This window comes from Ochotona princeps, chromosome 19, assembly GCF_030435755.1.
Source record: "Ochotona princeps isolate mOchPri1 chromosome 19, mOchPri1.hap1, whole genome shotgun sequence".
NCBI lineage: Eukaryota > Metazoa > Chordata > Mammalia > Lagomorpha > Ochotonidae > Ochotona > Ochotona princeps.
This window is the reverse complement of record NC_080850.1, coordinates 30,996,143-31,007,199: the sequence shown is the minus strand read 5'-3', so window position 1 is coordinate 31,007,199 and position 11,057 is coordinate 30,996,143. Positions and strand designations below refer to the sequence as shown.

Here is an 11,057-nt window from a genome sequence, read left to right as displayed (position 1 = left end):
TGAGAGGCAGAAAAAGAAGGGGCAATAAGCAAGACAGACACAGGGAGCTCGCATGCTTTTGTTCACTTCCCACATGCCCACAATGGGTAGGAACTGGTCAAGGCTGCAGCTGGGGCGGAGGGGACATAAATCAGGTCTCCCACATGGTGTCATGAACCCAATGACCTGAGCTATCACCAGTGCCTTCCATAGTCTGTATTGGCAGGAAGCTGGATCAGAAGTAGAGCTGGGACTTGAACTGAAGCACTCCAGGGTGGGACATGGACATCTTAACTGATGAGCTAAATAACCCACCCGCAGATATTTTTCCTTATTTTCAGAAAAGGAAAACAAAGGCCACTGTGAAAAAACTTGAGGAAACGCCAAGCACCTGCTACATCCGACTGCCTGCTTAGTCCTAGGACCTGATGTCTCCCTGGCCACATCTCCAGTTTGTGAATGCTGCCAGCAACAGTCCCTGAGTTTTAAAATTTTTTTTTCTATTTATCTTTCATTTGAAAGGTGGAGAGGCAGAGCGACAGAGATCGCCCACTCACTGGTTCACTCCCTAGATGTCTTCAATAGTCAGGCTGAAGCCAAGAACTGGGAACTCTCTGGATCTCCCACGTGAGTGGCAAGGATCCAAGTACTGGAGATATTATTACTTGGATTATCCAAGTAATCCAAGACATTATTTGCTGCTTCCCAAGGTGCACATTGGGAGTAAGTTGGGTTGGAAGTAGAGGAGCCAGGGCTTGAAACCAGGCCATGCCATGTGGAATGTGAGTAGTCCATGTGGTGGTTCAACTGCTATACCACACCACACCCCTGCTCCTGAAATCTCCCTCCCATAAAGCCCGCTCCCTCCTTAGTGGGGGCAGGGTGGGAGTAAGGAAGGTCTTGTTTTTCCTTTGGTGGTCGTGCCCCACCATACCTAATAACTCCTTCTGTCCATATGAAGCCACAGTTCTTTGCCACACAACTTCGTCTTCCCAGCTGTCCTCTTTCCCATTTGTATGCCAGTTTGCTTTTTTAGAAATAAATGCATACAAGTTTAAAAAAAGTGCCACTTACATGAGACAAATGGTAAACAGTACGGGGCACCTGGCTATAAAACCCACAGCCTATATTCCTGACCTCAAACACCGTGTCTCTGCCAGCCTGGCATTGCCTTTGTCTGGCACCAAATGCTGACGTACAAATTAACTTCTTGGTCCAAGATCACAGATTCTGGCTGGGAGTGGGGGAACAAAGTGGTGCAAGGGAGTAGCAGAGTAAAACGCAGAGGGAAATTTGCCATCAGGTTAGGAGGCTTGGGCTAAACCCACCACCCCCTCATCCCCCCCCCCCCGCATTCCCCCCCCCCCGCCCCCCGGCATTCCCCTGGCACTCCCCGGGGTTATGGGTTACAGTTTCACAGTGAGGCTGTTGATCTATCTAGGAATACTAGAGAATCCCAAAGGTGTAGGTATATATCAGAGCAAACAAAGGGAGGGAAATGCAGGGAAAATACATTTCTAAAAACAAAACCAAAATCACTCGTGCAAGGACTCTCCAGTCTGTGCTAGCTTTGCTCTGGAGCGTTTGGGAGATTTTGCTTCGTTCTCCTCAGGAGACACCCAGGAGAGGAGGCTCCGCCTAGGACTGCGTCCCCTGCCCCTCTCGGCGGCAGGAACCTAGTCCTGCACCACCTGCTGCCACTTTCCACGCGGGAAAGTTTGCCAAAGTGCAATCCCAGCTGGCAGCCCCGGCCCCAGTGCTCTCAGCTGTAGCTTGTGGGGTAAACCTTGGAAACTGGTTGGATCTGAGAGGCGGCGGCAAAGCACAGCCAACTCCGAGTGTCAGGCGCAGGTGAGGGGCCGGTAGGGACACCGGCCCTGCCTCCTGAGCACCGGGCACGAGCCGACCCAACCTGAGGGGCATGCCTGCTGGAATCTCAGCTTCCCTCCGCAGCCCCCAGGCCAGAACAGCCAACGTCAAAAGACAAACTCGCAAATTGCGGCGGAGCGTTCTCCCCGGGGCGCCCGGCATCCAGGGGGCGGGGCTTGCGCTGTGACGCCGCCCTTCGCCTCGCCCCGCCCCGCGCGCGTTGCCAGGGTGATCAGGTGACTAGGGGCAAGCGGCGCTCCGGGCGGCCGTGACGTCAGACGAGCGGCCGCTCTTCACCAGCCAGCGGCAGGTGCGGCGCGTCCGGTGCAGTTTCGAGCGTCTCCTCAGGTACACCGCCAGCTGGAAGAGAGGAGGTGAGGCGCGGCGGACCAGGCCACTGTCAGGCCGGGACCGGGACGGTGACGGGGTGAGGGGAGTGCGGGGAGTGAGGCGCGGAGTTCCTGTGGAGGAGCCCGGCGGTTGCAGCCGGTCGTGTGTCCGCCGACCCGCGGCTGTCCTGGGACTCCCGGACACTGCACCGCCCGTGCGCCATCGCGGCGGCGGCCTGAGGGGCTCCGCGTTCCCGCGGTTCTCGAGTCCAGAACACTTGGCCAGCTGGGAGCGGGGCTCGCCCCACCCAGTCCCTGGGGACGTCCGCGGGAGGCTGGTGGATTTCTTCGCCTTGGGCTGCGACTTCTGCAGCATTGCCCTAAGTGCTGGCAGCTGGGCCTGCGGGGGCCCGAGGCCCGGTGGGAGCCCAGGGCCGGAGACTGACCGACTTCGGGGAGCTGAACCGGGCTGTTGGTGGACGCGGGTGGGCAGAGGCGGTCCTGGGAAGTGTGGGGAGCGACTTGTGGGATCTGAGAAGACCTACTGGGGGAAGTGAAATCTGAGCGCTGTTCGGAGGTGTGGGGACCAACCTGTAGATGGGGTTGGGGTCTGAGGGGGAGGCAGGTAGGAAAAGTGTGTGTGTATGGGGGTTGGGGGGAGACCCGTCGCCTGACGCTGCAGGTAGGAGAAAGCAATTTTGGGTCTGACTGAATCTGCGGCTGTGTAGGGAAGTTTGGTGGAGAATTCTGTTAGGGCTGATTAGGAAAAACCTGATTATCCAGCTGAGGTATTGTGGGCCGCGCAGAGCAGTAGAATTGTCGGCAATATGGGAGGGGGGAGGTTGACGCTGAGGAAGAGGTTGACGCTGAGGAAGTTGATGAAAGTAACAACACCAGAACTCTTGCCTACTGGCATTCCTGGAACCCTGCTTATGAAATACGACAGACAACGTGGGGGCGTGGGCAGCCGGACGCAGTAACACCACGGCCATCGTTAATTAAGCAGAGATTTTTAAAACTTGTGGGGGGGCGGTGAAGGGCTCACCCCGGAGCCGCTCGTTTTCACGGGTCTCATTTGACTGGCTATAAGGACCAGCTGAAGGCTTCCGCGTCTTACACTCTTTCTCCCTAGGGTGCAGGCCAAACCCCAAGAGATTTGGCAGTTTTCATGGGAAGAAGTTACTAAGAAGCCTGGGTGCCCAGGACATGATCTAGGGCAATGAATACGTCAAGTGCCATAGTTTTTGTTCCTTGTGGAGCCCAGAGCTCTAGTCCAGGGTCCCTTCCAGCCGGTTTGTGGGCTTCTCAGGTTAAGGCTGCCTGAGGTTAATTGACGATTTCCTCTCAATTTCTTGGAAAACAGGAAAAGCCATTTTGGAAAAAGAATTTGGTGATTCGTGATATTTTTCTCTCGAACCCTGAAGTCTGTTGTTGATACTATCACCCAAAAAATAGCCACACGCTTGCCCATTCTGGATTGAAATTTCCCTGGTTTCTCTTGACTGGGAGGAGGTGAAATGAGTGAGAAATGGGTGAATTTTTCCAGCAAGTTGTTTTTACATTGTTTGATTCTAGAAAACAGAACAGGGCCTCCGGGGATCCTGCGGAAGATATAGCTCCATAGCTGCAGAAGCTGCTAAGAACTCCTCAGGGCAGACACTGCTGGCTTGAGCAAACGTGGAGAACCCACTGGAGGGAGGCTGGCTGCTGCGTGGGGAAAGGCAGCTGCCAAGCAGAACAGTGAAGTCATGCCATGGAAGAGGTTGCTACTGGGCCTTCCCCTTGGAATTCCTGCAAGGCTAGGTGGGGTTGTGTGTGTGTGTGTCCTTTTAAAGATTTATTATTTTTATTGGAAAGGCAGACTTATACAGAGAAGCAGACACAGATCTTCCATCCACTGGCTCACTCCTCAAATGGCCACAGCAGCTGTAGCTGAGCCAATCTGGAACCAGGAGCCAACAGCTCCCTCTGGGTCTCTCCTGTGGGTGAAGGGTCACAAGGCTTTGGGCCATCCTCTGCTGCCCTCCCAGGCCTCAAGCAGGAAGCTGGATGGAAAGTGGGGCAGTTGAGACATAAACTGGCACCTACATGGGATCCCAGCCCTTGGAAGGGGAGGACTGTCAATTGCTTCATCACACTAGGCCCAGGGTAGTGATTTTTTTTTAAGATTTATTTTATTTTTATTGCAAAGTCAGATATTCAGAGAGGAGGAGAGACAGAGAGGAAGATCTTCCATCCGTCCGATGATTCACTCCCCAAGTGACCACAACGGCTGGTGCTACACGGATCTGAAGCCGAGAGCCAGGAACAGCTTCTAGGTGTACCACATCGGTACAGGGTCCCAAGGCTTTGGTCCATCCTCAACTGCTTTCCCAGGCCACAAGCAGGGAGCTGGATGGGAAGTGGGGCTGTCGGGGTTAGAACTGGCTCCCACATAGGATCCCGGCGCATTCAAGGCGAGGACTTTAGCTGCTAGGCAACCATGCTGGGCCTGATTTTTTTTAAAGGATTTTGCCATAGCTTCTTCAAGTTAAGAATCATTGGGAATTAGATTCTTGGCCGTATGTATTATGGCCAATTTCTTTATCTTTGGTAATGCTTGAGCTGGGCAACTAATTATACTTCCCTGCGAGCAAGGCAGACTGCCCTCCGTCCCCCAGACACAATAATATGCACTGTCAGGGCAGTTAACTAGGCCAAGAGTTTTTGGAAATTTTCCGCTTTCTTTACCCACTGTCACCCCAACAAGGTCTCTTACTGGTAGACAACTTAAGACTTGACTGTCAGAAGAAGAAATGTGTGTTTACCTGACCACAAACCTTGGCAAATACTAGGACTAGCCTTTCACAGAAACACTCTCCCTGGGGTGAGGGGGAGCTGGGCGGAGATGAGAGGTGGGGGAGCTGTGGGCAGAGGGAGTGAGCTCTGGGCCTTTCATCTTTGTCATTCAAGACCCTGGGGCAGGGCACTGCTTCCTTTGGCACAAAAACTGAGCTTGAACCAAGTAATGGCCAGTACCTACTCCTTGGAGGTGCCAAGGAGAACGAATGAGAGACTGGTAAGAAATCAGAGCTCTTCCAAAGTGGAGTACTTTGGGTGAATAGTATATTTTAACCTGAATGAGATAAACACCATAGAAGATAAGCTTTTGTGAAAACCTTGTGCAAGGTCAAAGGCCTTTTTTTTTTCCTTCCTTGGAGTAAAGGCTAGGTTTCCAGTCTATAATCAAGATCTGGAGGCCTGAGATTAAGTGCATGTTTGTATTTCATATGTAAATAAGCTGGGATTGTTAATTACCCTTTCTTTTTCCCTGTCAACCTGATCTTGGCTTTTAAAATACCAGTCCATCATAAACCCGTCTCTGTAGACTGGGACTAGCACTCTTCAATCCAGCGTCCTTTGGACAGCAAGATGTCTCATCCTTAGCATGGGCAGAGTGGGTAACATTACAGAATTGGAGTGAAGTTGTTACCTCTTTCAGTTGCCCTATTGTGTGGAGATTCAGGTGCCTGCTCCTGAGCTTAGTGACGCCATGGAGCTGCAATGTACAGGCCTTGGACCTGGAACATGTGGTGGCTGGGGAGTTTTGACAAAGGCTTCCTGTTTACCTCTGGCTGAGGTGAGAGCTATGGTCCAGGACTCTAAGCTCCCCAGCTTGGTCCAGGTGACTGCTTGGCTTGGCTGGGAAGTGGGAGTCAGCAATTAAAAGGGAACAGAATGCAGGGCCCAATACAGGAGTTGTCCTTGCTGCCTCTTAAAAACGGGCACTTCTGATCCTGCTGCCTGCTAATGCCTTGGGAAAAACAGTGGGAGATTATCCAAGTAACCCTGTCACAACCATGTGGAAGACCTGGGTGAAACTCCTGGCCCCTATGGTTACATGGGGAGAGAATGGAAGATCCCTCTCTGTGTGTAACTCTTTCAGAAAAGTTTTTTTTTTTTTTTTTTAAAGATTTTATTATTATTGGAAAGCCGGATATACAGAGAGGAGGAGAGACAGAGAGGAAGATCTTCCATCCGATTTTTCACTCCCCAAGTGAGCCGCAACGGGCCGGTGCGCGCCTATCCGAAGCCAGGAACCAGGAACCTCTTCCAGGTCTCCCACGCGGGTGCAGGGTCCCAAGGCTTTGGGCCGTCCTCAACTGCTTTCCCAGGCCACAAGCAGGGAGCTGGACGGGAAGCGGAGCTGCCGGGATCAGAACCGGCGCCTATATGGGATCCCGAGGCTTTCAAGGCGAGGACTTTAGCCGCTAGGCCACCATGCCGGGCCCGAAAAGTTTTTTTTTTTTTTTTTTAAGATTTATTTATTTTTATTACAAAGTCAGATATACAGAGAGGAGGAGAGACAGAGAGGAAAATCTTCCATCCGATGTTTCACTCCCCAAGTGAGCTGCAACGGCTGGTACTGCGCTGATCCGATGCCAGGAACCAGGAACCTCTTCCAGGTCTCCCACGTGGGTGCAGGGTCCCAAGGCATTGGGCCGTCCTCGATTGCCTTCCCAGGCCACAAGCAGAGAGCTGGATGGGAAGTAGAGCAGCCAGGGTTAGAACCGGCAACCATATGGGATCCCAGGGCGTTCAAGGCGAGGACTTTAGCTGCTAAGCCACGCCTCTGGGCCCAGTTATTTATTTATTTATTTTTTAAATAAAAATAATTCAGTAGGTTTTTATGAGATATTCAGCACTTTAAAAATGGGCTTTCTGTTAGATGCTTTTGCCGTACTGTAGGATAAGGCTAGTATTCTGAGCATGTTTAAGCTTAAGTTGTCTGTTGTGTTTGTTTTCCCCAATCATTATAGTATAGACTATGATATTCTGTAGGTTAGGTGTATTTTTTAAATGTTTTCATAAAGATTTATTTATTTGAAAGGCAATTTTTTACACAGAAGGAGAGGCAGAGGTCTTTTATCCAGTGGTTCACTCCCCAAATGACTGCATTGGGCAGAACTGAACTGAACAGAAGCCGTAAGCCAGGAACTTCTTCCTGTTTTCCTACATGGGTTCAGGGGCCCAAAAAATGTAGATACCTATATGGGATGCCAGTGCCACGGGGTGAGGATTGGTGTGCTGTGCCACCATGCAAGACCCTAAAAATTTTTATTTATTCATTTGAAAAGTGGAGTTACAGAGATAAAACTCTCCCAACTGGTGGTTCACTCCCCAAATGGCCATAAGGGCCAGAGCTGGATTGGTTCAAAGTCAGAAGCCAGGAACTTCTTCTGGGTTTGTCATGTGGGTGCAGGGTCCCAAGGCTTTGGGCCATATTCTCCTTCTTTCTCAGGCCACAAGCAGGAAGCTGAATGGGAAGTGGAGCAGCCAAGACATGAACCATCCACCCATATGGGATGCTGACACTTGCAGGCGGAACATTGACCAATTGAACCATTGTACTGACCCCTTCTGTGGTGACTTGTCTTCAAGAACCTTGCAGTCCCAATGCCAAGAGCATTGGCCCAGGAAATATTGTAACTGAAAACCATGTGGACATGGTCAGTGTTCTTGGAGAGATAGAGATAGGGAACAGGTAAACGAAGGAAAGCCTGGGGAACAGTGCTAGACCTCTGCTACCATTTGTTTATTAATTTGTCAAAGTACAGCAGAGAGGAGCATACAGGGCCTGGTGCAATGGCTTCGTGGTTAAATCCTCACCTTACACATGCTGGACTCCCATGTGGGCACCAGTTTGCGTCCCAGCTGCTCCACTTCCCATACGTCTCCCTGCTGTGGCCTCAGAAAGCAGTAGAGGACGGCCCAAAGCCTAGGGACCCTACACCCCTGTGGGAAACCGAGAAAAAGCTCCTGACTCCCAGCTTCAGATTGACTCAGCTTTGGCTGTTGCAGCCACTTGAGGAATGAACCAGCAGATGCAAGATCTTTTTTTCTCTTCTTTCTGTAAATGTGACATTCCAAGAAAAATCTTAAAAAAAAAAAAAAAAAAAAAAAAGAAGAGAGACATACACACACACACTCTCTCCACCCTCCGTCCCTAGAGAGCCAAAGAGAGAGATTCTACCTTCTCTTCTCCTCCCAAATGGCCGCTGCACCCCCCAGGTCTGGCCAGGAGTCAGGAACTCCATTAATGTTTCCCACTTGGTTGGCAGGGTCCATAGTACTTTGACCATCTTCTGCTACCATCCCAGGAGCATTAGCAAGAAGCTAGATTGGAAGTGGAGCAGCTGAGTCTATGCAGCACTCCGACACGGGATGTCTGCTTTGTAAGTGGTGACTTAACCTGCTGCATCACAGCACCAGTCCCACCACATGTAATTTTAATGCTGCACACTGTGCTTTATCAGTGAGCTTTTAGCATCAGGACCCAATCAGCAGGATGAGTTGGGGAGAAAAAGCATGAAGGAGGGGAACATGTGGAGGGTGGCACCCGTGTTATGAGGACTTACCCTTCAGCCTTATACTTTGTGTTTTCCTGCTGCCACTTGCTTCCTGGACACTTTAGACTCTGTCCTTCCTTGCCTCCCCCATGCCCAACCTCTCCTTCCCCTCAAGACATCCTTCTTGAGGCCAACCAAGTCTCTGATCCCAGTGTCTGCAGGCCCATGCCTGGGCTAACTCTGTTGAATTAATTCTTGGCCGTCTTTTGTCTCATACTGGTGATATGAGAGTCACCAGTGAGGGGAAGTTGAATTTGTTTATTCATTCATTTATTTTGTTTGAAAGGCAGAGGTACAGATTGGCCAGAGCTAAGCCAGTCTGAAGCCAGGAGCCAGGAGCTTCTTCCAAGTCTCCCATGGGGTACAGGGTCCCAAGGACTGGGCCATCCTCTGCTGCTTTCCCAGGCCACAAGCAGGGAGCTGGATGGGGAAGTAGTGCAGCTGGGACATGAACTGGTGTCCAGTTGAGATGCTGGCACTTGCAAGGAGAGAATTAGCCAATTGAATCATCGTGCCAACCCCCCACAAAAAAATTTAAAGGGAAAGCTGTATTACTGCCTTAAATTGAAACTGCTGTATTATCTGTTACAAATAGAAAGTAAATGTAAAATAAAACAAAACAAAAGGCATAACCATTAAAAGTACAGGGTTGTCTTTTTTGTTTTTTTTTTTAATCTGTGTTCCTCTAATCATACATTTCTCACTTACGGAAATACTGCTTTCATTCAAAGACATTAGTCACTAGTAGTGTTTCAAGTGGCAGTGGTTGGGTAGTAGCAATGATTTGGGATAGGCAGGGAATCCAGTAAATTCCATCCTCCTCAAATTCATGTTGCTCTTTGATAGATATGAGGCAGGCCACAGAATGAAGCCTGTAAGAGCTAGCAAGGAGTTCCCTGCCAAACCACTGGTGTTTTGAAAAGCAGCTATTTATCACAATGAGGCTCAAGTGGTGGTGAGGCTGGGTACTCAATTAAGCTCTAGGCCCTTTGCCAGGGCCCCGTCTTCATTGGTGCTGGGCTGTTTCTGTTCTTTTTGCAACCGGGCCCTGATGGGAAACTGATTTCTGTTTCACAGGTGATGTGTTATATATATAACATCAGGACCCCAAAGTACTTTGGGCCCTTTGTCTTTCATGAAAGACCTTTCTGTGGGTACAGTGCAGGATGGAAAGCTGAGGTTGTCTGTTGTGTTTGTTTTCCCCAGTTGTTATCCATAAAGTCTGTGGCTTTAAGAATACGGTGGAAGGGCCTGGTGCAGTAGCCTAGTGGCTAAATCCTTGCCTTGCCTCCACCAGGATTCCACATGAGCACTGGTTCATATCCTGGATGCTCCACTTCCCTTCCAGCTTCCTGCTTGTGGCCTGGTGCCACAGGCAGAAGCTTAGTCTACTAAGCCACATTGCCAGTCTTCCCCGCCCCCTTTCCCTCACAATATTTATTTTTTTGTAATGTTTACATAGTTGAGAAGGATGCATGCCCATGTGAACAATGATTAGGATGGGAAGGATCCAGAAATGGGAGAAAGTGTTCTTGTTTCTGGGGGAAGAGATGAGAGGGCCTTTCCCAGTAGCCTTATCACAGCAGTATCCGAGGATGTGGGACAGCTGCTTGATGTCACCCTAGCGTCCCCGATGTGAAGCATGTTCTGAGGCCAGCCCCCTTTTCTAAGCCATCAAGATTTACAGTTTCCCACAAAGCCCAGTCCAGTTTCCTGCAAGGCAAAGCCTGGCTTCCCGTGGCTGTGCGGGTGGGGGACCTGGCCCCGTAGGGCTTGTTGGGAGAGCTAGAGCTGTCCCTTTGCAGTTTGTCCTCTCACTGGTGGGGGCAGAGGTCCTCCCTTCTCTCCCCTGCTCTGTCCTAAGCTCTCCTTGGTTTCCACAACTCAGCTTTTGCATTCACAGCGTGTCCTTTTCCCTCCACCTTCTGCTTGCTGCGTTCTTCTGTTGTCTCCATCTGCTCACTTGTAGGGTTCAAGTGTGGGCTGCTGTGCAGTTCTAATGTCCCAGGGACTAGATGCAGCTCTGAAGTCCCCAGCCTTTGTTCTTGGGAAGGGTGACCCTCACTTCTCCACCAGCCAGCAGATCATAGCATCCTTGGTGAGGGACTGCCTGCAGTCCATGAGTTGAGTCCTTGGGTAAGGCTGGGTGGACCCCTCTCCAGATGGAGATCCTGGTAGCAAATGCTATAATGAATGCCCAAGTGTATGTAAGGGTTTCTCTTTTTTCGCATACTGCCACTAGCGCAGCTTATTCATAGTACAAATTCCTAAAGGTAGGCTACAGATTCAAATAATAATGTTTTTATTTACTTGAGATTTTACTTTAAAATGTGTTTCTATTAGAAAGTTTGTAAGAAAAAAGCATGAGCCATTTGTTAGAACGGAAGATATTTCTTCTAAACACTAGGGAGGAAGTGCCTGGATGACTTTAGACCAGGCCCTTCTGGATGTTGATGTTTTCAGGTAATAAAATCTAGCAATTACTTTTTTC

General features: G+C 50.2%; 1 long non-coding RNA gene across 1 annotated transcript in view; it reads left to right on the top strand.

The window, feature by feature from the left end:
* Positions 1-1,780: 1,780 nt before the first annotated feature.
* The window catches only part of LOC131482604 (uncharacterized), a 62,470-nt gene continuing 53,193 nt past the window's right edge, over positions 1,781-11,057 (top strand). Inside the window, exon 1 of the long non-coding RNA XR_009247151.1 lies at positions 1,781-2,222. This is a non-coding gene — a long non-coding RNA (uncharacterized LOC131482604). The remainder of the gene's footprint in view (positions 2,223-11,057) is intronic.